The following is a 24699-nucleotide window of genomic DNA, read 5'->3' as shown; positions in this document are numbered from 1 at the left end:
CGCTGCAACTAGAGAAAGCCCATGCACAGCAATGAAGACCCAACACAGCCCAAAATAAATAAATTTATTTTAAAAATTAAAAAAAATAAAATCTATTAATAATTCTGCTGGGAGTGGAACTGGAACAGAAAATCAAAATGCTGGTAGCAGCACCACTAAAAGTAAAGGAAGGTCAATTAAAATGTATTTATTTATTCACTTCAGGGTGAAAATTATTGAGTATCTGTTCAAGGCTAACAACAGTGTGCTAGTCTGAGATTTAAACGCCCTGCTGACAACCTAATAGAACGATGGACAGACAAGTAAACATTTCCAACGTGGTATTTTAATTAAGTGCTGTGATCATGCCCTTCACTGGCCATCATGGAAGCAAAGAGCGAAGACCCTGAGTTCAGCTGGTGGGTGAAGACCCTGAGTTCAGCTGGTGGGTGCAGACTCGGGAAGGCTTATGGGAGAATGGAGTGTCCTATTTAATGAGAACACCAAGCCCCGAAGCTGGGAGGCAGGAACCCATGGGCATGGTTGAGGAACGACAGGGCCCTGATGAGTATTCAAGGATAGCCGACTTCTGCTTTCTCAGAGATACGTTCTAAAGACACCAGGAATAGGGAACCCTTGAAACATTACCATGAGTTCTTGGAGGAAAACTCTCAATAGGGACCAATCAACAAGGTGTTCTAAAGGAGGTACAAATGTCACACTGAAATTCTTCAATTCCTTAAAATCCCTGTCCCCCCTCTTTTTTGCATAAGTAGTTCCGTCTGCCTGGGATACTCTCCTTCCTTTCCTATCCTACCTCCTAAAATGGCTTTTAGTTTAACTATTGATCCTTTAGATTTCAGCTCACTATCACTTCTTCTTGTAAATCTTCCCTGACTCCTGCCTGTCTTCCCTCCCCACAAACTTTGGAAGATGCTGCTGCTTTGTACAACTGCAGCCCCTCAGACTCTCCCTCACAGCTCCAGATATTGTAATTGTTTATTGAGTTGTCTGTCTTCCCTGACAAACAATGCAGTGGTAAACTCAGGAGTCTTATCATCCCCATTTTACAGCTGTGGAATCTGAGGCACACTGTAATGGCTCAGTTATTCACCCATAAAGTAGGAATAACAGCAGTACTTAACGTAGAGAGTTGTCACGAAGACTGGGTGAGTTCACCCCGACAAGGCAATTAGAACAGCGAGACCTCACCAGGTGACCTCATTCCTGTCTCCTGACTTTCTTCTCAGAGTCTCATTCAGTCCTCCACCGGGGATCCCGTTGAACCCTAAACCGCTTCTCTGCTCAGAGCCCTTCAGTGGCTCCTGTCTCACCCAGAGTGAAAGCCAAAGACCTCACCATGGCCTACAAGCCTCGTGACCTGCCTCCAGCCACTGCTCTGCCTGCACCTGGGACCACTCTCCCCTTGATCACATCACTCCAGCCACACAGGACTCTGCTGTCTCTTGAACACAACGAACACACTTCTGTTTCAGGACCTTTGTGCTTGCTGTACTTCCCAGATAGCAGAGCTCTTCCCTCACTCCTTTCTGTTCAGACCTGCAAGACCTCCCTGGATCACCCTATAGACAGAAAGTCTCCCTTTCTGTCTACACATCCCCACAACCTGCCCCCAAACTCTCCAACTCCTTACCATGTTTTCTTTGTCTTCATAGTAGTTACCACCATATGGGATATACATTTGTCTATCTATCAATATACATATACAAGCATATGTCTGTTTGTTTGTTGTCTTTCTCCACTTGAATGTGAACTCTGTAAGGCAGGAATTTGTTCATTTTGGTCACTGCTCTATTCCCAGAGCACAGAACAGAGAGAGAGCATGGCATTAGGTAAGTGCTCAGTAAATATTTGTAAATGAATGAATGACTACTATTATTATTATTTGGCACATAGTAGGTCTACCATGACTACTTGTTGATTGAATGAACAAATGAATGTTCTAGAGATTCCTGGGAGGAGTGTTAATATTGTAGGATGCGGGGGAGGGGGAAGAAATGGGACATATGTCTGCATGCATGGGCTGCATGTCCTCTGAATCATGCTTTCCTCTAATCCTCTTTTCTTTATGAGTGTTTTATATGGTTTGTGGGACCACTTTTAAACAGTCCACAGGGTGGTTCTTGAACCTCAGTGATCATCAAAACTACCCGCAGAGATTCTTATTTAATTGGGAATTTAAGTAATTTTGAGCGAGGATTTAACCCTTAGTTTCCTCATCTGAAAAACGGCATTATAACACCGCCCTCATAGGGGGTGAGGATTAAATAAAATAACCTCTGTGAAGCATCTCACAAGTAGTAAATTTAGATTCCCTTTGCTTCTGCTCATCTTCTCTGAACCTTAGAGGTTAAATTCTTACAAACAAGTCATATTCCCTGTTCTCTTAAAATTTAGCTTTATCTTCAGTCCAGATCTCTACTTTGAGTTCCAGATTTATTTTCCAAATATATACTCAGCATCTTCGCTTGGATAGCTCATAGAGGCTGCAAACCCAGCATATCCAAAGCAACTCAAAATGGTCCCCTTTAGCCTTCCTCCTCCAGATTCTTCCTCTCAGGGAGTAGGATAAGCTCAAGCCAGAAACCTGGGAGTCATTTTTGGACACTTTTCTCTCCTTCACCTTCCACACACAGTCAAAGATCAAGCCTTTGCAGTTCTAACCCTGATCTATTTCTTTGACCCACTACCTCCTAATCCCCATTGCCCGCAAATGGGCCTTCACGCCTCCTCCATTGCCCCCTTCCTATTCCTGGTCCACACTATGACCAGCAATGTCTTTCATAAATACAAATCTGATCATGTCCAAATGGACCCTCTCCAACTCTTCAGTGGCTTCCTTTTGTCTTTAGGAATAAATCCAAAGTCCTCAGCGTGGCCCTCAAGGCTCCTGCCGGCCTCTCCTGCAGAACGAGCCATCTCACTCTGGCCACAGTGGCCCTGTCCCAAGGCCTCCACAGGTGAAGCCCCTTCCTACCAAAGGGCTTTCAAATCCGCAGTTTCTGTAGCTTCAAGGGCACACTTCCCACCCCACCCCCTTCCCTTTGTTGCCAGGCCTCCTCCTCTTTATTCTTCAAGGCTCAGATTAAATGTCACTTCCTCAAAGAGATCTTTCTTATCTGCCAGAACAGACAAGTTCCTTTGTTACACACTTTCATAACTCCCAGTCTTTTCTCTAGCAATCATCCAACAGTGATTACTACATATCCTCAACTCTAAGTCACTTGCTTCACATTTAGGGTTGCCAGCTGTCAGGCAGAAGATGAACTAGTAATGTGGTGTTGCCTGCACACATCGAGACCTAACTTTTCAGAAGGGGTAGCTCTTCGCCAGCTTCCACCCTGAGCTATTTTCAGGGTTGAAACTTAAATTTGGATTCCAACTCGAAGCTTAAAATAACTAAAAAAATATACTCTATGTTGTGGCATACAGAGCGAAGGGTGCTGTATAAGCAGAAGGTTGCTACATACATGGCGACTAATGAAATTCAGGGCAATGGAAGCCATCAGCTCTCTGAGAAGAAATGTTGGTAGAATTTTCAAAGCCGGTAGAGGGTGGCCTCTCCTATGTATGCTTTGCGCAGAAATCTTGAAAGACTGCAGGACCCAGAGGAGGAACACATCCGTTTGGAACTTTTACTTCTGGCAAACTTTCAACAGCAGCTAATTACCTCTGAGTGATATGCAATTCAAAGCATTAAGAACAGAAACCACTTGAAAAGGCAGTCAAAACACTGTTTTTCCATATTCCTTGCAATTATACTTTCTTTCCTAATAATGATGTTCAGGGGTGAAGAACACTTGCATGGGCCATTATAAAAAGCATTACCCCAGATGGCCAAGACTGATACAGAAGCACCCTGAAGGTGAAGGTCAAAACTCTGATGGCAAAGCAAAAGAAACGAACGGGATAAATGTACTCTCTGATATCCTTTAGCACCTGAAAATCTGCTACTAAATCATTGGAGTGACTTAGAGTTGGTGGAAGCTTTGATTTGAGGAAGCGTCATTTGCTGTGTAATTTTTTAAATGACAGTCTCTCTTTTAGAAGAAGAGCCTGAGGACGGAAACCTTTGTTTGGGTCACTGGAATACCTCGGCGGCGTTGCCCATTACCTGCAAAAGATGCTCAAAAGATAGTTGTTAAATAAAATACACGAGTTCTCGGCTTTACGTTGCAAACTGTGGCTCACTTTTATATAGACTACAAAACAAACACGGGCAAGCTTGAAAAGTGTGGCATTCCAGACACCTCCACAGGGCCCATGCACTTTGCCTGTACACCTCTCTCCCACTGCTGGGAGCTGCCCTAAATCTCATTCTCCTGGGGGTCGCTCCCCTTCTCTCCTACCTCGGATCAAGCATGGCCCATTCTGCACTGCTCTTAAGAAAGGCTTACACAGTTTTAACCCCGGTCTGTGGGAAGGAAATACGAAGACGGCCAGCAGGAGGTCCCTGGTCTGAGAACAGAAATCATGAGTCATAGATTTGGGGGCTCGGACCGAGGAGCAGCCAGCGATGTGGATGTGCGTGGGTCGGTGGGGATGGAGGGGGCTGACGAACAAGGAAGTCCACAGCCCTTCTCTGCTGAGTAGCATCCCTTGAAATATTCCCCGTTTGCTCTGCCCTATCGGGTTCTCGGCCCGCGTTCGTCAGGTTGCGGCCAAAGGTCCGGGAGAAGGCGGCGCTCGCGCTCCCGATCGCCAACCCAGCGGCCACATCACCAGGCTCTCGCCTCCCCCGGGGCGGCGGCGCGGCTGCGCCTGCGCTGGGCGGCCGCGCGGGGGCGGGGCGGGCGGCTGGAAGCCCGCGGGCGGAGGGCGCCGGCTCCGGGGCTGTCACCGTGGGGCTGCGACGGCGCGAGGAGGCGCACCAGAGGAAGGAGCCACGGCCGCTGGGCAGCCGCCGCCGCCGCCGCGGGGGAACTAGGTGAATGCCCCTTCCGTCCCCTGCCACGGTGCGTCGGTCGCGTCTGAGGAGGCGGGGTCCCCTCTCCTCGCACCGCTTTCCGGGCAGGTGATAATGGAGGGAAAGTCTCGGCTTTGGCCGCGGCGCGGGGTTCGGGCGCATCCCAGGTACTGGAGGGAGGCTTGAGACCCGGCGGCCGGGGCGTAGGGAGGCCAGGGCAGGGGGAGCGGCCGAGCGGCGGGGCCCGCCCGAGCCGCCGTGTCCCCTCCGGGCCCGCAGGCAGCGCCCGAGCCCGGCCCGCCGCGGCAGCCCCACCTCGGGCGGGAGGGCTGGCCGGCCCTGGGGCGCCCGCAGCGGAGCCGGGCGGCCGTGGTGGGTCGTCCCCGGCCCTGACAGTGGACCGGACAGCGGGTGGTGGCTGAGTGATGGGTGGAAGGTGAGCACGGATGGAGACCCTGCGAGTCAGGCTGGGGCACACCCCAGATCCAAGGCTTCAGGGCTCACAATTGCTCCGTGTCACCGTGTTCTTTCATTCCTTTCTTTATATATGTGAAATATATCTCAACTAAAAAGAACCCCAAACGTTGATTCATAGAAAGAGAATACGTATATGTATGTAATACATTTGTAGGTATATTACTTGTCTATGTAATTTCTTTCTGTAAATGAAGAATTTTTTTAAAAAATTGAGATATAGTTCACATACCACAAAATTCATCCTTTTAAAGCGCGGCCTTTAGTATTTTCACCGAGTTTTGCAACTATCACCACTATCACCACCATGCAGAACATTTTCATCACCCCAGAATGAAACCCTATACCCATTAAAAGTCACTCCTCATTCCGCCGTTATCCCACCCCCTGGCAACCACTAATCTCCTTTCCGTCTCTATGGATTTGCCTATTCTGTAAGTTTCATATAAGTGGAATCATACATTATGTGGCTTTTAGTGTCTGGCTTCCTTCACACAGCATAATGTTTTCAAGGTTTATCCATGTGTAGCATGTATCAGTACTTATTTTTTATGGCGGGATAGTATTCCATTTGTATTGATGTACTACAATATCACATTTTGTTTATCCATTTTCAGTTGATGGACATTAAGGATGTTTCTACTTTTTGGCCATTGTGAATAATGCTGCTATGAACATTTGCGTACAAGTTTTTATGTGGGCATATGATTCCCATTCTTTTGGGTCTGTATATTTAACTTTTTCAGGAACTGTCAGACTTTTCCAAAGTAGCTGCACCATTTTACATTCTCATCAGTGTATGAGGGTTCCAGGTTCTTCACATTCTCACCAACACTTGTTATTGACTATTTGCTAGTTTTTATTACAGACATTCTGGTGAGTATGAAGTAGTGTTGATTTGCATTTCTTTATGACTAATTATGTTGAGCATCTTTTCATGTGCTTATTGGCCACTTGTGTATCTGCTTTGGAGAAATGTCTATTCAGATCTTTTGCCCATATTTTAATTGGGTTGTCTTTTTATTGTTGAATTATATTTAAAAAATTCTAGGTTTGGGAGATGAGTACTGACCGAAAAACCCAACCAACCTGATACCAAGCAACATAATGCTTCTACTTGGGGGAAGTGCATAAGTGCCATTTAAGTCTGTCAGAATATGCTAACTGTCATTTCTTGGGTGCCTTACTGCCCCTTTACCCTTTCTGGTATTTTGAGAAAAGCCACAAAAAGTGTGTTCATGACCAAAGTCAAGAGAGAACACACACAGCATTTTCATGTATTCTATGCTTGGTTTGGAAAGTCCTAGTTATCACTTTAATTACAAATAATTTATTTTGGTGGCTAGCTAAGCAAACTAATAAAAAATAGCAAACACCAATTACTCAATTAAAATTTCATATACTTCTCAGGCAAAGTGGAAGATCTTATCATCCTAAGTGTGTGTAGTCTTTATTACAGCTATATTCATATTTGGGCGGCAAATAAGTATCTTTTATGGCGCTGAAGTTAAGAGCCACTTGCAGCTGAATGAATGCTACTTTGCCTATTCCGTGCTTAATTTCTGAGCGCACACAAATTCAGCATCAGCCTCAGGTCTTTCATACAAAAACCACTGAAAAAGACATGATGTTTACCTCCTAGGAATTCAAGCTCATTTTTCTTTTACTCTAATATGACTGTTCTAAAGTACACTACCAAATTTCAGAAACGTTATGGAAAATACAATTAGAGATTTTCAAGTGGAATTAATGGATAAACAACTGATTCAAAGTGGGTGAAGAGCCGTCCAGTCCTGCTCTTCAACTACTAAACTTTAAACAATGGAAATGTTATTTAACCCCTTTATGCCTCATTGACCTCATTAGTAGAATGAGGTAATAATTGCAATATATAACCTGAGTATATGTTTTACCTAATAGAATGATTGTCAAACATACTGAAATTATAACCTATCCAAGCTAATATTGATTGTAACTGACTTACCCAATGCATGACTAAATATCCTGTAGTTACAAATGCTTTCCCAAGTTGGCTTTCTCTGCCCCCTGGGGTTTTTAGTGTCACTTAAGGACTGAAAGTTGGGGAAAATGTGGGAACAACTTTGGGGATGTGATCCCTGGGAAATGCTGATCAGAGCGGACCTGCCTCCTTTATGGGAGATTTTTAGGCACCCCTCATCTTTTCTCTGAAATTACTGTAGTTAGATTTCTATAGCTTAAAAATGTCTGTGTGTGTGTGTGTGTGTGTGTGTGTGTGTAAAATAAAAAATATGTGTATCTCTAGTAGGCTGGCTAGACTGTCAGCCAGTTGTTTTATCTTAATATGAATGAATTTAATCAGATTGCTTTCCTCCAGATCAGCTGCACTGAGGAAATGGGAGTTTTGACATGAGGAGGGATAGGAGACGTTAGTGGTATGGGATCATGGAACATTTTGGAGGTTTGGGGAAAACTTGCTCTATTTCTACAAGTGTGGGTGTTGAAAATGGAGATCTATGGGCAGCATAAAAGGTCTGGAAGATGAGAAAAGAGAAGCAAGAATGAGAAACAATTTGGAGGGGAAGGTTGTAGGACACAAAGATAGGTTCAACTTCTTTAGACATTTTTGCCCAAGAAAAATTCAAACGAGGAAAAGTGAAAGAAACCTTTTTCTCCTTCATTTCACTCCCTTCCCTTTTGCTCCACCTTGTTGCTCTGTGCTACTCTTCTCCTCGGACCCAGAAATCAGACTGGGACGACTCTTCTCTCTCCAGATTCTGCAAATTGAGATCAGATTCAAGAAGCCAGGTGAGGGTTATAGTACTATTAAAATATAATTTAATTTTCATTTCTGGTAAAGCTGGATTGGAGAATTTAGCTTAGACCCACACTTCCTCTGTTCCTTCTTAATTTATCTACCCACGTGATTCTATAGCACCTAAAAAACTGCAGGTCTCCCCTGCAGGCAGGGAAAGCCCTGTCTTGGGGAAATTTCCTCATAGGAGTTGGAAGGGAAAGGAGAACCTTCTCTTCTTGAAGACAGATAAATCCAAGAGCCAGTGAGAGCTCAGGGCTGGGGCCTGTCTGGAATATTGACCTTTAGTCTTATCTCAGCCATTAGATAAGTCACTTTGCTCTAGGAGGAACTGATAGAGTAGGGAGAAAGCAAGGTGTCCCTTTAATCCTGTTTTCTCCTACTTAGAGGAGTGAAAGTTCTCTTGTCCTTGCAGAGAGGCAAATAAGCAGCCATCCTCTCATCAGTTAAGTGCTTGTGGGTAATAGCGTTTTGTAGGCTAGCTTAGGAACTTAATCACCATTTATATAATTGGAACTGAGAATATATTTTCCTTTGAACTGGCTAAACCTCTTAACAGTTTTTAAGTGGGTGCTCATTTCATTGTGCGGTTAAATATATAGATTATTCAAGTCCATTTCCTTACTTGCTTTACTCCTCATTGTCTGAGTGCCTAATAAGTAACAGGCACTGGGCTAGGCTCTCAGGATTCAGCAGAGACCAAGAATGGGTCCTGATGCTTATGGAGTTTACAGCCTAGAAAGACAATTAGCACACATACAATTACAGTAAAGCTTAATGAATGTTAGAAAGCATAGAGTACTTCAGGAACACAGAGGAGGGGGAACTAATCTAAGAGGGTCAGGGAAGTGATGTTTAAGAGCTCAGGTCACAAAGTAGCATAGGAAGTAGCCAGAAAAAGGCAAGAAGGAGGATGAGCAAGAATGTTTCCGGCAAAAAGAATGTGTGGAAAGGCCAAGAAATGAGAGAGAGAGAGTGTGGTATATACCAAGGTGGTATTTTTCAAGCTGCAGGCACCTAGGCATCTACCAGGAGATTGTAAAATTAATTTAGTGGTTGTGAACTGCATGTTTTTAAAAAGAAATAAAACAGAAAATAAGCGTGTCACACATAGATACTTTACTAGATCGTGATGTATAAAGTTTGAAAATCCCAACAATAAAGGAAACAGAGAAAAAGAACAGTATGACCACAGCCAAAGATCTTGGGTAGGTGGGAATGGTGATGCAAGATTTAGTTACCCTTTTTAAACATTTTGGCTTTATCTTAGAGGAAATGAGAAGCCATTGAAAAGGTTTAATCAGAGCCTGATTAGATTAATATTTTCTAAGGATCCCTTTGAATACCTCGTTTTCCTCTACTCAAATATAAACTTTGCATTCCTCGGCCCAGTGTTACGGGTATTCCAAAGTCTGGTTCCAGTCTCTTTCTTCTAAAGAATATTTCTATTTTTGGTACTGGAACTTCTCATTTCATAAAGATTCGTGGTTTGCCAAAGTGCTGTTGCACCAAGAGGGAAAGATCTATGAGAGCAGGCCTTGCTTCTGTCTTGTTCACACTGAACGTCTGGCGTTTAGCATGGTGCCCCATGCCCAGTAGGCACTAGGCAAATCTTTGCTGATAGAGTCTAAATACCCTATTAGAACTGTTACATAGTAGTAGAAGTGACCTTGATGTTTCTAGCAATCCTTGCTTTTGGAAAAAGAAAAAGGTTTTTTGTTGTTGTTGTTGTTTTAATTTTTATTTATTTACTTATTTATTTATTTTATTTTATTTTTGGCTGTGTTGGGTCTTCGTTGCTGTGCGCGGGCTTTCTCTAGTCGCGGTGAGTGGGGGCTACTCTTCGTTGCGGTGCGCAGGCTTCTCATTGTGGTGGCTTCTCGTTGTGGAGCACAGGCTCTAGGTGCACAGGCTTCAGTAGTTGTGGCACATGGGCTCAGTAGTTGTGGCTCGTGGGCTCTAGAGCGCAGGCTCAGTAGTTGTGGTACACGGGCTTAGTTGCTCCGCGGCATGTGGGATCTTCCGGACCAGGGCTCGAACCCGTGTCCCCCACATTGGCAGGTGGATTCCTAACCACTGCGCCACCACGGAAGCCGGAAAAAGGTTTTTATTAGAAATTCTTTTTGCCCAGTTGGATTCATTAGTGATAGAAGTCCATTCACTTATTTAACAAAAAGTTAATTTAACAAAAAGTACTTTTGTTATACTAAAGCAGTAGTAGAGATAAGAAAAAGAAGAACGGACTTTCTGACTCTGGGGTTTCTGCTTTCAAGAAGTACGGAACATTGCAGGCTGTTCACAGGAGGAGGCAGTCGGGCAGCCATTTATATTTTGTTTGAACAGATAGGCATTCTCTGAGCACTCACCAAAAGGCAGTTTTATAAAGATGGCTGGGGACAAAGAGAATACATTGATTAAAATGTATCAGTCATCTGCAGCCAATCCAGCCAACTGTGCCCTTTTCCCCATGGGGGCCTGGTGCGCAGTGGTTGCAAACAGCAGTCTCCTCGGTAGTGGATGCAGCCTGTTGCCTGTATAGGTTGCCCTAAGGGACCTCGAAGACAGCCCTTTGCAGTGGACATTAATGACTGGCATGCTGTCCCCAGTCTAGGCTCCAGACAGGTATGGGTGGTGCCTTTGGAAAGCCCCAGGGCACAGGGGTCAGGGTCCACATTGGCCACGTCATGATGCCCATCTGCACCAAGCTGCAGAACAAGGAACATGTGATTGAGGCCCACAGCAGGGCCAAGTTCAAGTTCCCTGGCCGCCAGAAGATCCACATCTGGAAGAAGTGGGGATTTACAAAGTTTAATGCGGACAAATTTGAAAACATGGTGGCAGAAAAGCGGCTTATCCCGGATGGCTGTGGGGTCGAATGCATCCCTAGTTGTGGCCCCCTGGACAGATGGCGGGCCCTGCACTCGCGAGAGCCTTGGCGCTGTCCCCTCCTTACTCACGCCCACCAGTAAATCCTACTTTCTTGTCCAAGAAAAAAAAATGTATCAATCATATGAGCTTAATGGAGAGGCAACAGAAAATAGACTTTGATCTTAGAAGTAAAAATAGAACATCCATATACCCAACAGAACTTACAATTAGGAATTTAGTGATGTCAGTTTGTTGCCAGAAAATGATTGTACTGTCACAGCACTGTGACTTCACAGAATTGGATCGTGAAACCCAACTGTGAAGGAAAATTGTTTCAGTGTATGGTTTTGATAAGTGGCAAGAGAAGTTATGAAAAATTCATGAAAGGTAGACAGACTTCAAGTTCTGTTTCAGATTTCTCTTTAATACATTTTTTGAGATACGGAAACTTTGCTAATTAGTTTTGTAAATTAGATTTTATATATCTTATTTTTTTTTTTTTTTTTGCGGTACGCGGGCCTCTCACTGTTGTGGCCTCTTCCGTTGCGGAGCACAGGCTCCGGATGCGCAGGCTTAGCTGCCATGGCTCACGGGCTTATCCGCTCCGTGGCATGTGGGATCTTCCCGGACCAGGGCACGAACCCGTGTCCCCTGCATCGGCAGGCAGACTCTCAACCACTGCACCACCAGGGAAGCCCTAGGTCTTATATATCTTAAACATGCATGCTAGGATCAAATCTTGCTACTATAGGATGGCTTTTTAAAAACATTTATTTATTTATTTTTTGCTGTGTTGGTTCTTGGTTGCTGCACACGGATTTTCTCTAGTTGCGGTGAGTGGGGCTACTCTTTGTTGCGGTGCTCAGGCTTCTCATTGTGGTGGCTTCTCTTGTTGCGGAGCACGGGCTCTAGGCACGCGGGCTTCAGTAGTTGTGGCTCACGGGCTCTAGAGCGCAGGCTCAGTAGTTGTGGCGGCCAGACTTAGTTGCTCCGCGGCATGTGGGATCTTCCCCGACCAGGGCTCGAACCTGTGTCCCCTGCATTGGCAGGCGGATTCTTAACGACTGCACCACCAGGGAAGTCCCTATAGGATGACTTTTAAAAAATACTAATTGAACTTAAATGGGAACCATTAACTTGTATAAATTTATCCTAAGAAAATCATTCTAAATATGAGAAAGTCTTATGCACAAAGATGTTCATTTTCATTGCAGTATAATTTAGTCAAGAAAATATCCTGCTATAAGGAAATGATTCATTAAAATGTGGCAATTCTCGGGGCTTCCCTCGTGGCGCAGTGGTTGGGAGTCTGCCTGCTAATACGGGGGACACTGGTTTGAGCCCTGGTCTGGGAGGATCCCGCATGCCGCGGAGCAGCTGGGCCCGTGGGCCACAACTACTGAGCCTGCGCATCTGGAGCCTGTGCTCCGCAACAAGAGAGGCCGCGATAGTGAGAGGCCCGCGCACCGCGATGAATGGTGGCCCCCGCTTGCCACAACCAGAGAAAGCCCTGGCACAGAAACGAAGACCCAAAACAGCAAAAATAAGTAAATAATTTTTTTTTTTTTTTGCGTTACGCGGGCGTCTCACTGTTGTGGTCTCTCCCGTTGCGGAGCACAGGCTCCGGACGCGCAGGCTCAGCGGCCATGGCTCACGGGCCCAGCCGCTCCTCGGCATGTGGGATCTTCCCGGACCGGGGCACGAACCCGTGTCCCCTGCATCGGCAGGCAGACTCTCAACTACTGCGCCACCAGGGAAGCCCCATAAATAAATAATTTAATAAACTCCTACCCCCAACGTCTTCTTTAAAAAAATAAATAAATTAAATGTGGCAATTCTCTTGAAGAAATTTAACCATTAAAAATGCTTTTTTAGATCAATGGTATCTTATTTCTTTTGAAATTTAAAAGTAAAAAGTGCTCAATATAAACAAAAGTTCAAATAATATAAAAAAAGGCAGGATTTAAAAAGTGAAAATAGTATTTCAAGTCCTTCCTTACCCTGCTCCCTCAACCTAGGCCAACCCAGTTCTCCAGAAGTCAGTGCTCTGAGCACTTCGGTATCTGTCCTTCCAGACCTTTTTCTAACCCAGTGGTTTTCAAACTGTGCTCCAAGGAGGGGCTTTGGGGGCTTCTCAGTTAGGTAAGATGGGGACTGAGTGGGGCTTCAACCGGTACTGCTTTGCTTTTACCTGTTTTCTATATTGGGGTTTCGAGTAGGGTTTAATTTAAACAAAGCATTCCCCTGCATTAAAAATAAATGTTCAGAAACCATTGGCCTAATTTAGAAAATGAAGTCCTAACCCTGCAGTCAGGAATTCCAGATCTTCCAGTTTACCGTTTTTTTGCTGCTTGGTGATACGGATCTTCTACTCAGACCTGCCTATCCATTTCCCCAGCAGTCGTCTGCCTGGTTGCCAGCCACCTCATTAGGACGTACTTCCCCTTCTTTTTCTCCATCTCTCTAAATGTTGTTATTTAAGGTTCAACTCGTCAATGTTTCGTTCACTCCTTCTTTCAACATTTTTAGTGGACACCACCTACATTTTGACTAATACTGAGTGGGGAATATGCAGAATTTTGTATCAAAAGCTCACAGACTAGTAAAGAGCAACCTTCGTGTAAATAAGTGCAATTATGTATTATAAAACAAGAGCGTTTGAGGGGCAGATACTAAAGATATAAGTGGTCTCTTCCTTCTACACCACCTTATATGGCACTTATAAAAAGGGCAATTTATGGTATGGTTACATTTCTGGGTCTTCAGTAAATAATTGCTCATTTATTTATTAACAGAACATAAGGCAGAAGATAATTCACCTGTGAATTAGGGGGTGAGACTTGGGAGGGAGCTGTTTCCTTTCTTGAGCAATCAACTGTGTTCAAAAATAACTTGAATCCAACCTGCTAGATTCCGGTGTAGCGCATGGAGTTGGGAGGGAGCACTGAAGGACTTGTTCTGTAAGCCTCGTCTCCGTGGCCACTCACACTGGTGTACAGGGAATGCCTGTCATTTCTGCTTTATCATTAGCTGGTAAGAAAGTTGTGAATTTGAGTCCTGTGTCTTTATTTTACTGACTTTGTAACTTGAGCATATTACTTAACCTCTCTGAGACTCAGTTTCCTGAACTGTAGTGTATGAACATGTCTACCTCCTAGGTTTTCAGAAAAGATTATACAAGTACATACAAGCAAAGTCTATTCTTTTTGCTTTCAGTGGTTTTGATGTTCTGTAGAATGGGTGATTGTTCTCCTTTCTTTGGGGTTTAAGTTTTTAAATATTTGGGAGGACTTATGGATTAGACTCTAGTTCTTTTTTTTTTTTTGGCCACACCACATGGCTTGCAGGATCTTAGTTCCCCGACCAAGTATCAAACCCATGCCCCCTGCATTGGAAGCGTGGAACCCTAACCACTGGACCTCCAGGGAATTCCCTAGACTTTAGTTTTTTGAAGAAGTGGGTTTTTTTTATTCTGAGAGTGGCTTTTTGATAAGCTATTCATATTCCTGGTAAGGTATGAATAAACAATATAGGAAAGTAATCAGGCCAAAGAACATTTAGTGGGAAAATAAATCTTTTTCATTATTAACCAGTGTATTCTCCTGAGATTTAAAGCAGACTGTTATATCTATAATCAAGAAAGCAAAATTAATAGGTAGGCCCAGAGTCCAAAGCCTGGCCTATTTTCTTCATTTTATCTGCCACTTTCCTCTATCTTTTACATAAAAAACAGTAAAGAATTTTTATGGTAATGTTCTAGTACTCTTTGGAAAAAAAAAAAAAGTCAGAGAACTCTTGTCTGTCATTTCTGGATTATAGGTTTCAGAATAACCCCAGGCAAACTCATGATGGATTCTATCTTTGTAATATTTCTCCTTCTGGTTGAGCAGACTTAGTTCTCTAGTCTAGAATAAACCTTACACTAGTGGTTTAAGGTAGTCTGTTTTATTTGTAAATTGTAAAAATGTTATTTAGATACCTTTTTAAAAGTAAAAAAGTACATTAGATATGATATTTAAATTTAACAGCAGTATTAGAGCTACTTCCTATTCCAGCTTTCATCTTCGTTTTTCCTTTTAGAACATTGTGGTTTCCTGAAGACCTGTGTTGTTCAGTATATATAGGTACCATTTGTTCTGTGTATATACTGGTCATTATAGATATACAGTATCTTATAGCATGCTGGCAGTTAAATGAAAAATAGGATGAGTGCAGTGTATACAATGTAAATATTAAACTTCAGTTTATTTTTTAAAGAAAGTAGGAACAAAACAGTTGATCTGAAAATTATAAGGTAGGGGTTTAATACAGCACTGTATAACATTTTTGTGATTCTGTGGTCTAGTCTGTTCCTTAGTAAGGGGAGAAAGAGGTGGAAAGTAGGTTTTGAGCCTTTTACAAAAATGTATAATAATGAATAAGGATGATGGTAACTAGCTAATATTTATTGAAGGCTCAATACACTGTTCTAAACACCTTACATGTATTAAGTCATTTAATTCTCACAGTAACCCAATGGAGGAGATATTTTTTCATGAGGAATCTAAAGTATAGAGGCATACGTCCCATAGCTAGTGAAAGTCAGAATTTAAGCCAAAGCAGTTTGACTTTAGAACCCAGCCTCTAAACTACTGTCAATATCATTAGTGTGTTGACACTTCTTCACATTTAATTTTTTGGAAGGAAATCGTCTCTTTTAATTGAAGTGTGGAGATTTGCTGAATAAGTCACTTGAAATTCCCCCGTAAAACCACTCAATGCAAATCATGTTATCCATTTATTCATATAATGAAAGCATTGCATATATCTCGGGAAGCTTTGTACAGTTTCAAACACAGCATAAAGCATTTGCCAGTGATTCCACATGAATAATACAACTTTGAACAAGCAGTTAATATTCTCCGTTTCAAAATGTGTTTGACTGAATCTGTGTGCTCAAGTCTGGGATTTTGACTGTGCATAGATTTTATCATCTGAGTTTAAACTCATATTATTCCTTGGAACAAAACCTGTTCTTTTCTCAATCCCAGGAGGCAGTGCTTAATAGACGATGTAAGCATGTGTTAGAGCATTAGCAAGGGGGCACCAAAAGAGAGAAAAAAATTTAAATAATATTTTGAAATTTTTTTCAGTTTTTTTTTAATATATATATTTCAGATTATTTTCCATTATGGGTTATTACAAGATATTGAATATAGTTCCCTGTGCTAAACAGTAAATCCTGTTGCTTATCTCTTTTATGTATAGTGGTTTGTATCTGTTAATCCCGTACTTCTAATTTATCCCTTCCCCTCCCTCCCTTTGCCCTTTGGTAACCATAATTTTGTTTTCTATGTCTGTGAGTCTGTTTCTATTTTGTATATAGATTCATTTGTATTATTCTTTAAGATTCCACATATAAGTGATATCATATAATATTTGTCTTTCTCTGTCTGACTGACTTCACTCAGTTTGATAATCTCTAGGTCCGTCCATGTTGCTGCACATGACAACATTTCATTTGTTTTTATGGCTGAGTAATATCCCATTGTATATACATACCACTTTTTTATCCATTCATCTGTCAGTGGACATTTAGGTTGTTTCTGTGTCTTGGCTCTTGTAAATAGTGCTGCTGTGAACACTGAGGTGAACTAGAGTTTTCATATTTTCTGGATATATGCTCAGGAGTGGTATTGCTGGGTCATATGGTGGTTCTGTTTTTAGTTTTTTAAAGGAACCTCCATAGTGTTTTCCATAGTGGCTGCACTAATTTACATTCCCACAAAAAAACACTGTAGGAGGGCTCCCTTTTCTCCACACCCTCTCCAGCCTTTATTATTTGTAGACTTTTTGGTTATGGCTGTTCTGACCAGTGTGAAATGATACCTCATTGTGGTTTTGATTTGCATTTCTCTAATATGTTGTTGAGCATCTTTTCTTGTGCCTGTTGGCCATCTGTTAATGTTTTGTGACTTTTAAAGAAACAAGGAAATAGTCTTTCTAGGAAAGACTTGTACCTTGTTGTGACTCTTATTTTGTTTGGAGTTATTTTGAATTATATGTCATGGCTCATGGGGGAGACACACTGTAGACTTGATGGCAGCCTGGCCCTTCCTTGGAACTTGGTGGCACAGATACAGTTGTTTATTCATGATCATCTAACAATATAAAATATAAATGAAATAATTGCTGTGAATACAGTGGAATGTTAGTTTTCTGGAAGTGTTTAGGATGTATTAATTGAATGAATGTTGCCTTTTAGTTGTGTTCCTACTGGGAAACTGTGGAGGGGGAGAAGTAGGAAAGAAGAAATTTTAGAGCCCCTGGGAGTTTTAGAAAGAGGAAATTTTAAGTAGCCATTAAAAATAACTTTGTAGGATACTGATAAGACACTCTTTTTTGATATTTTATGAAATGCAAAAAGCAGGATGCCAAACTGTGTGTAATATGAACCAATTTTTGTTTTAAACATAGATATAGAAAAAAATATATCAACAATAAAGTTATCATATGCACTAATATATCATCAGTGATTATCTCTGGATGGTGGGTTTCCAGAATAAACAACTTTGTTTGTCCTTGGCCTTTATTTATTTGTTTATTTTGCATTGAACACATATCGCTTCTGTGAAAAATAGAAAAACAATAGAAGAGAACTCTATGCCAGTGGATGTTAGAAGCACCGTTTCCAAATGAGCTGGGAAAGAAAGGTAGTCAGGATATTTTTATGAGCAAAGGCCAGTATGTGGCAACTAAGTTGTTTTGGGGTGGCTTTGAGGGTAGTTTTAGTTTGAACTTCAAGTTGGACTTAGAGCCCTTCGGCTCCTTTTTTTTTTTTTTTTTTTAACTGGTATTTGAATTAAAAAGTACGCAGCTCTGACGAAAGGGTAGAGGAGAGACTTGATTGCAGAGAGTAAAGATACTGAAAGAGTTAGCTCATTATTTCAGTTTGATGCCAAAATAGTTGAGTAAGGTAACACTGTGTACCTGTGGTTCACCTAATCTAATAGAGCCTCTTGCTGTGACTTTGTGCACTTGCCCTGCCTTCACAGCTCTGTGTACCAGGGAGCAGTATTGAGGGAAAGTACAGTTTGGGAAGGGGGAAGATTGGTGTCATCTCCCTGGGTGGTACCATTGTGAAGGTGTCCCAGCGAGGGAAGGTGATGGTAGGCCACCACCGGAGGAAGACCTCACTGGGTTTGGGAGCTGTCCTGTTTCGTCACCGAGTAGAAGGTACTGTAATTCTATGTGGCCTGCTCAGCAGGTTGTAGCATGCTGCTTCACCTCAGGGATGGGGGAGGGAGAAGGGCCCCTGGAGGGGTAGAATGACTCTGAGTAAATATTTGGAATGGATCACCATGAAAATGATGGGGCACTCTTGGTCTTCAAATGTAGAAGAAAAATGTTAACCTTACACGTGGCAAATCATTTTTCCCTTTTCCTTTTCTTAGAAAGAAGATTTTTACTTTGACACATGGTTATCCATTCTGCACTTTACAATTCTGGAAGATTTTATATTCAGTTTTCACTTTAATTGTACGAAGAATAAAGTGTATATTTTAAGTTGGCGCTAGAAGTGTGTTTGCGTTTTAAAAATGGAATTCTCTTTAAGAGTGTAAGGATGTATTAAGGCTAAAAGTATGAAAGTATACTTTTTGGTGAGTTCAGAATAATAATTTCTCTTCATTTGAAATGCTGAACTCCAGTTACCTAGTCTCTAAATTTAGGTATTTCAGATTTATAAGTGCCAGGGAAAACCAGTAAGGAAATGTATTATTTATGTTTTATTCTCATGTATACTACCTTTTACACAAAGGTGTTGAGTCACTTTATAAAAAATAACATTTACAAGAAATATTGGGTTTTTAAAAAATTATGAAACCAGTACCAGAGAAAATAAAACTAGGAGTGTAACATTAAGATGAATAAATTGATCATAGATGTGAGTTTCAGATGTAGCTGTAAGTTTCCTTGTTGCTGAAGTAAAAGGGTCGCAGTTGCTGAAGTAAAAGGGTCGCTCAGTCTTCATTAAAGAAAAAGAAAGATACCAGTTTTCAGTAGCAAGGCTTTCTGTAGCTATAATTTCTAAGTAAAGTTTCATGTGACTCTATCTAGGGTGATTGATAAGGGGGTGAGGTTCTCAGCAGCAGTTAGCAGGAAATTAGGAATGTCAGTTGCAAGTTAATTGCAAGAGCATGGTTAAGTGGTTTTTTTGAATAAGATACATGTAAGAAATGTTTTAAAATGGGAGAAATATACTCTTGTTTAAAAGCAGTTTCTGGGCTTCAAAACAGAGTTCTCTGATTTAGCTCCTTTGCTACCAACTATTCACCGAGTTGTTTCAAACAGTAGTACTAAGTGATATTTCTGGTCATTGTTTACTACCTGTATTATAAAACTGTATTGCTATTAATCTAATCAGAATCTAGTTAAATGATTGGGGTTTTTTTTTTCACTTTTCAGTTGATTTGATAGGGGATAAATATAATCAAAGTTCATTCTACCAAGTATCAGTCAGTGTACTTGGTAGAATGAACTGTACTTTGTTTATGCAATACCCTTAGTTCTTTGGACACACACTATATTTATTCTGTCAACATTTTCTCAATAAGCAGAAATGGTTCAATTGCGGATTTTGTTTTAGTTGATTCATTGGCTTGTCTTCGGTGTATCCTTCTTCCAAATAAATCATCCTTTTTAAAAAATTATTTTTTTAAGTGGGATTGAGGGTTGTGATTCTGAAAACAAATCAGTTGTCTGGTTCTGGTTTCCTTTGGAACATTATTTGAGATGTATTGAGGATTTATTATACCGAAGATTTATTATACCCACTGATTCTTTCTCTGGGCTCAAACAAATTCTTTACAAATGTTTGGCTGTCTTTTAGGCCTATAGAAACTTTAGGATTGATAAATTTTATGATGTTACTCTGTTCTATCAGTGGGCAGTCTTAGAAATGAGTGATTGTTTTATGGAGTCCTTTAGCTTTGGGATATCAGGAGCTGAATCATGCCCATGATTTCTCAAGCTTCTGTGTTTGTTAGAGAATATCAGGACTACCAAATCAAGAAAGCTTGACATCACTACCTAAATTACCTAAATGTTACCTAAATGAAACCTGTGTGAGTGCTTGAATTCAGTTTAATTAGACAGTTTCCAGTTTAAGCCAAAAAGCCGGCATTTTTTTTTTCTAGGAGCTAACTCTATGCATTTCAACCAAAGCAAAAAAAGTGTGTGTGTGTGGGGGGGGGATACGTTGATTCCACTTTAGAGGTGAGCCTTTTAATCGGGGAGGACAGTATTTGTGAGGTAGCAGTTTTTTGTGTTTTTTTTGCGGTACGCAGGCCTCTCACTGTTGTGCCCTCTCCCGTTGCGGAGCACAGGCTCCGGACGCGCAGGCTCAGCGGCCATGGCTCACGGGCCCAGCCGCTCTGCGGCATGTGGGATCTTCCTGGACCGGGGCACGAACCCGTGTCCCCTGCATCGGCAGGCGGACTCTCAACCACTGCGCCACCAGGGAAGCCCAAGTTTCATTCTTTAAATGAACGTAGTGGAAGAAAACTGAGCGGCGTAAAGGCAGCCTGCGGTTTGAGTGCTGTAAAAAGCAAATTAAATAGACATAATCCTCCTGCTATTCAATTAAGTACTTACTGGATATTATTCAAAAGAATGTACCAAAATTTTTTATAAAACAAGAAAATAATTTGTGCAATATTGGCTAAGGTCTAGCTAGTTTTGGCTGGCATGACCTCTCTGAAATCTGATTTAACTGACCACATAACACATCCTGTTTGGTGACTATCTACATCTTCATAACAAACAGAAACAGAAGACATATTCAGAGGAAATGAAAGAAGCAGAATGGGGACTTCCCTGGTGGCGCAGTGGTTAAGAATCCACCTGCCAATGCAGGGGACACGGGTTGAGCCCTGGGCCGGGAAGATCTCACATGCTGCGGAGCAACTAAGCCCGTGTGCCACAACTACTGAAGCCCGCACGCCTAGAGCCCATGCTCCACAAGAGAAGTCACCGCAATGAGAAGCCCATGCACCGCAATGAAGAGTAGCTCCCACTCGCCGCAACTAGAGAAAGCCCACATGCAGCAAAGAAGACCCAACGCAGCCAAAAATAAATAAACAAAATAAATAAATAAATTTTAAAAAAAGCAGAATGCACACTTGCAGAGTGGTGAAACTAAGAATACACAGTAACCATAAGCTGGCTTGACTTCTAGGTTATTTTGTGTGTGTGTGTGTGTGTGGTAGTGCTGTGGTTTTATGTGTGCTTATACAAACGTAAAATACCCACCCCCCAACAAGTTTTGAGATTTTAGACTAAGTGCGATAATCTTTTTGTTGTTGTTATGGGAAGATAACAAAGTGTTAAACTTCCATTTATTGCCTCTCTTAGTAATGAGGCGTGACTTAGGCCTGCTAACTCACAGCTCTGATGAATTTTTCAAGTGTATTATTTAACCTTTGCAATGGAACAGAATGCCTCTTCCAGCACGATAGGCAGATTTTCTCCGAGATACTGATTTAGTAAATCAACACACATACGATACAATCCTTTTTCTTCTAAAGCAAGCAATTTTAGCATTATTGTTTTTTTGTTTTTGTAACTACAGTTGAATTCATCAGGATTGTTTTGTATTAGTTTGTTTTCCTTTAAGTCAGTGGTTCCCTGACACAACTCTATAGATTAATGCTGGCCCATGACAAAGCTTTCACAGGGAGCATGAAGTGAGTTCTTGATCAATCTAAATGTGCTCAATGGAAAGGCTTTTAGTCCAAGATTTTGTCCTTTCTGCATTTTTATTTTTAAAGGAAAGATCATTTTTAAATTGGTAAAATTTGGGGGGAAATTTGGTTAATGAGATCTGAATGTTTGGAAAACACTGTTTTCAAACTCTTTAACCATAGACGGAATCCTTATGTGCTCATACATCAGAGAGATTCTCTTAAACTAAACTAGATGGGAATCTGTGGGTCAGATTCTTCTTTAAAATATTTACTTTTTTGGTTAGCTTTTGTTAGATCATGCTGTGGTGGTAAACAATTCCGCACTCTCAGTGGCTTTCATCAGCAAAGCTTTCTTTCTCGTGTTGCGTGTTGCTTGTAGGTTGCTGCAGCCCTGTGTGTTATCTTTGTCCCAGGACCCAGTCTGAAGAAGCAGCACTTACCTAGGACATGTCATTCCCATGTCAGATGGAAAAGAAGCCATAGCTGAACTATTTCTGTTTGTAGATGTTGCTGCCATCATGAGTCAGATGCCCAAACCTGATGTCAGTGGATGTGAGGCAGTATAATCCTCCCATAGTCCCTGCAGGTAACATGGCAACAGGGGGAGAAAACAATCATCTTATAGGAGGGGAGCAATAAATGGGAGTAAGAAAATCTGTCACAATATCACTCATGTGACTGAAGCACTCATGTGATGTAATGAAAATGTTTAAAAAACAATAATAAACACGTATATACCACCAAGCTTAAACAATATAACCACTACTTTTGGAGTTCCCTGTGTGCTTTTATACTACTTCCCCAAATGTAACCATTCTCTTGAAATTTGTGCTTGCTTATCATCCCCTTCTTCATATATTCCATTGTGTGACTGTCCCGCCATTTGTCTTTTTTCTTGAGTTAATTCCAGTTCTTTTGCTAGTGTGAAAATATTGCTAAGGATATTCTTTTATGTGTCTCCTGCTGTACAAAGCAAGAGTTGCTTCAGAGTATGTACTTAGGTGTGGAATTGCTGGAATGTGGGGCATATGCCTCTTCAGTTTTAGTAGATAATACCAAATTGTTTTCCAACATGGTTGTACAGTTTACACTTGCACTAGTGGTGTTGTATGTGTTACCAGTTCTCATGTCTTTGTTCACATTTGAAAGTCTGACAACATCTAATTTTTAGTCTAATGGGTATGAATCAGATTCTTTTTTGAATGTTCAGGGAAGTGCTTCTCAAACTTCCATGTGTACATAAATCACTTGGAGATGCTATTAAAAGCACAGGTTGTGATTCAGTAGGTTGGGTTATGCTTGGGAGCTGAGATCCTGCATTTCTCATAACCACCCAGGTGATACCAGTGCTGCTGCACCGTGGACCATACTTTGAGTAACAAGGGTTTAAGGCACTCAAATAGACTTGCCCCTGTGTTGGCTCCACATAACACCTAAAGAATCTTTGGAACAAAATTGCTACATAACAGCATCTGATATAGCCACTCAATCTAGGGTTTTTGAATCATGCCTGATATTTTTATTGACCTTACATGAGCACTATAGATAATACTTTTTTTTCATATAGCAATTTGGGAAAAAAAAAACCCAAGCCACAATGTTAATCACTGTACTTGTTTTACCTGTGGCAGATGCTCTTTTTTTTTTTTTTTTTGGAAACCTGTTTTGTGCAAACATTGGCCATTAGCAAATAAAGTAGTGGATTCCTTTTTCCTAGAGATTGCTTGCTTTATAACTTACAAAGAGAATTGAGAATTTAAACCTAAGCTAACCTAAACTTTTAAAGACACTGTTTATTTTTGGCTATGTTGGTACTAGATTAAAATTACCTATTAGGTAGCTAAAGAGTAACCCATAAATATCTCCACTGGTATTCTTTAACTTAAAGCACCTAAAACCAGGAGAAACTTTGCCCAGTTCTATTCACTTATTTTTTAAATTTTTAGTTGTTTTTACTCATTCATGGATGAATAACAATATAGAGCAACCCAACCAACTTTTTATTTAGTGGCATATGTGTACATTACCTATTTTAAATCAACCACAAAGTATGTTGATTGTAACCATTATTCAATGAGTTTCTAAGTGATTTCTTTAAAGGAAGAAAATTTAAGGAGTCTTTAAGGGAGATAATAGACCTTGTCAATATGCAAGCGTTAGAATAACTGATCACTCATTAACTGGATAAAATGAAGGATAAATAAAAATAAACACATTTTCCTCAGTGCAAGACGGTGGTATGTGGTCCGTGGCATGCACTGGTAACAAGGTAATTCCTAGTACTTCCAAATTGCACCCTCTCATCATCTCCTAGCTCTGATTCTCTGTTTCTGTGGATCCTTTTCTAACACACATGAGCTTTCCTCCAAGTGTTAGTGGTGGTGGTGGTGGTAGTGGTGGTAGAGGGAGCTTTTTGAGGAGGAAGACAGAGTGACAGCTTCAGAATTATTTCATTCCAAAAGGAAGTGAGAAAACACCCTTCCAGAGGCCTTCCCCTCTGAAGTAGCCCTGCAAGTCATTCACTCTGCTCTATCAACTGTTTCCTTCACTGCCTTTACCACAAATTATCTCATTTATTTGCTCACTTGATTGTTGTTCCTCCCCACTACAAGGAAGAATCCTTGAAGCAAGAATAGTGCCTCTTTTGTTAATGGGGCAGCCCCAGGATCTAGTAGCCATTCAGGAAATAATAAGCCAACAAATACGTGAAATTCCGGGGTAGGACTCAGGCCTGCTCCAGGCACTTGTCATTATGTGGTCAGGAGGGGAGGGGACTGTGATGCTAGGCCTACCAGAACCTCATGGAACAGGGCAAGTGTGGTTTTACGTGGGAGATGGAAATACCATAAGCTGAAAAACTGAGGAAAGATGCTGAGGAAAACAACAATAAAAATGTGGTTTTTTGTTTGTTTGTTTTATGCTCTTTAAGCGTA

At 41.5% G+C, this 24699-nt stretch overlaps 1 protein-coding gene, 1 non-coding gene and 1 pseudogene across 2 annotated transcripts in view; all 3 read left to right on the top strand.

The window, feature by feature from the left end:
- The first annotated feature begins 4458 nt into the window (after nucleotides 1-4458).
- SLC41A2 (solute carrier family 41 member 2) overlaps nucleotides 4459-24699 on the top strand; it is a 132627-nt gene continuing 112386 nt past the window's right edge. The window contains exon 1 of the mRNA XM_022599802.3: nucleotides 4459-4927. The gene's annotated coding sequence lies outside the window, so the exon portion shown is untranslated. The remainder of the gene's footprint in view (nucleotides 4928-24699) is intronic.
- Nucleotides 10415-11209, top strand: LOC111187802 (large ribosomal subunit protein uL16-like; annotated as a pseudogene).
- LOC115803699 (small nucleolar RNA SNORA70) lies at nucleotides 10607-10741 on the top strand. The gene has a single exon (XR_004024472.1). It is a non-coding gene; the product is annotated as a small nucleolar RNA SNORA70 (small nucleolar RNA).

This window comes from Delphinapterus leucas, chromosome 11 (assembly GCF_059928025.1).
Source record: "Delphinapterus leucas isolate spDelLeu-1000000601 "Yukka" chromosome 11, BTC_Dleu_Yukka2, whole genome shotgun sequence".
NCBI classification, from domain to species: domain Eukaryota; kingdom Metazoa; phylum Chordata; class Mammalia; order Artiodactyla; family Monodontidae; genus Delphinapterus; species Delphinapterus leucas.
The sequence above is the reverse complement of the archived record's forward strand: the minus strand, read 5'-3'. Positions and strand labels throughout refer to the sequence as shown.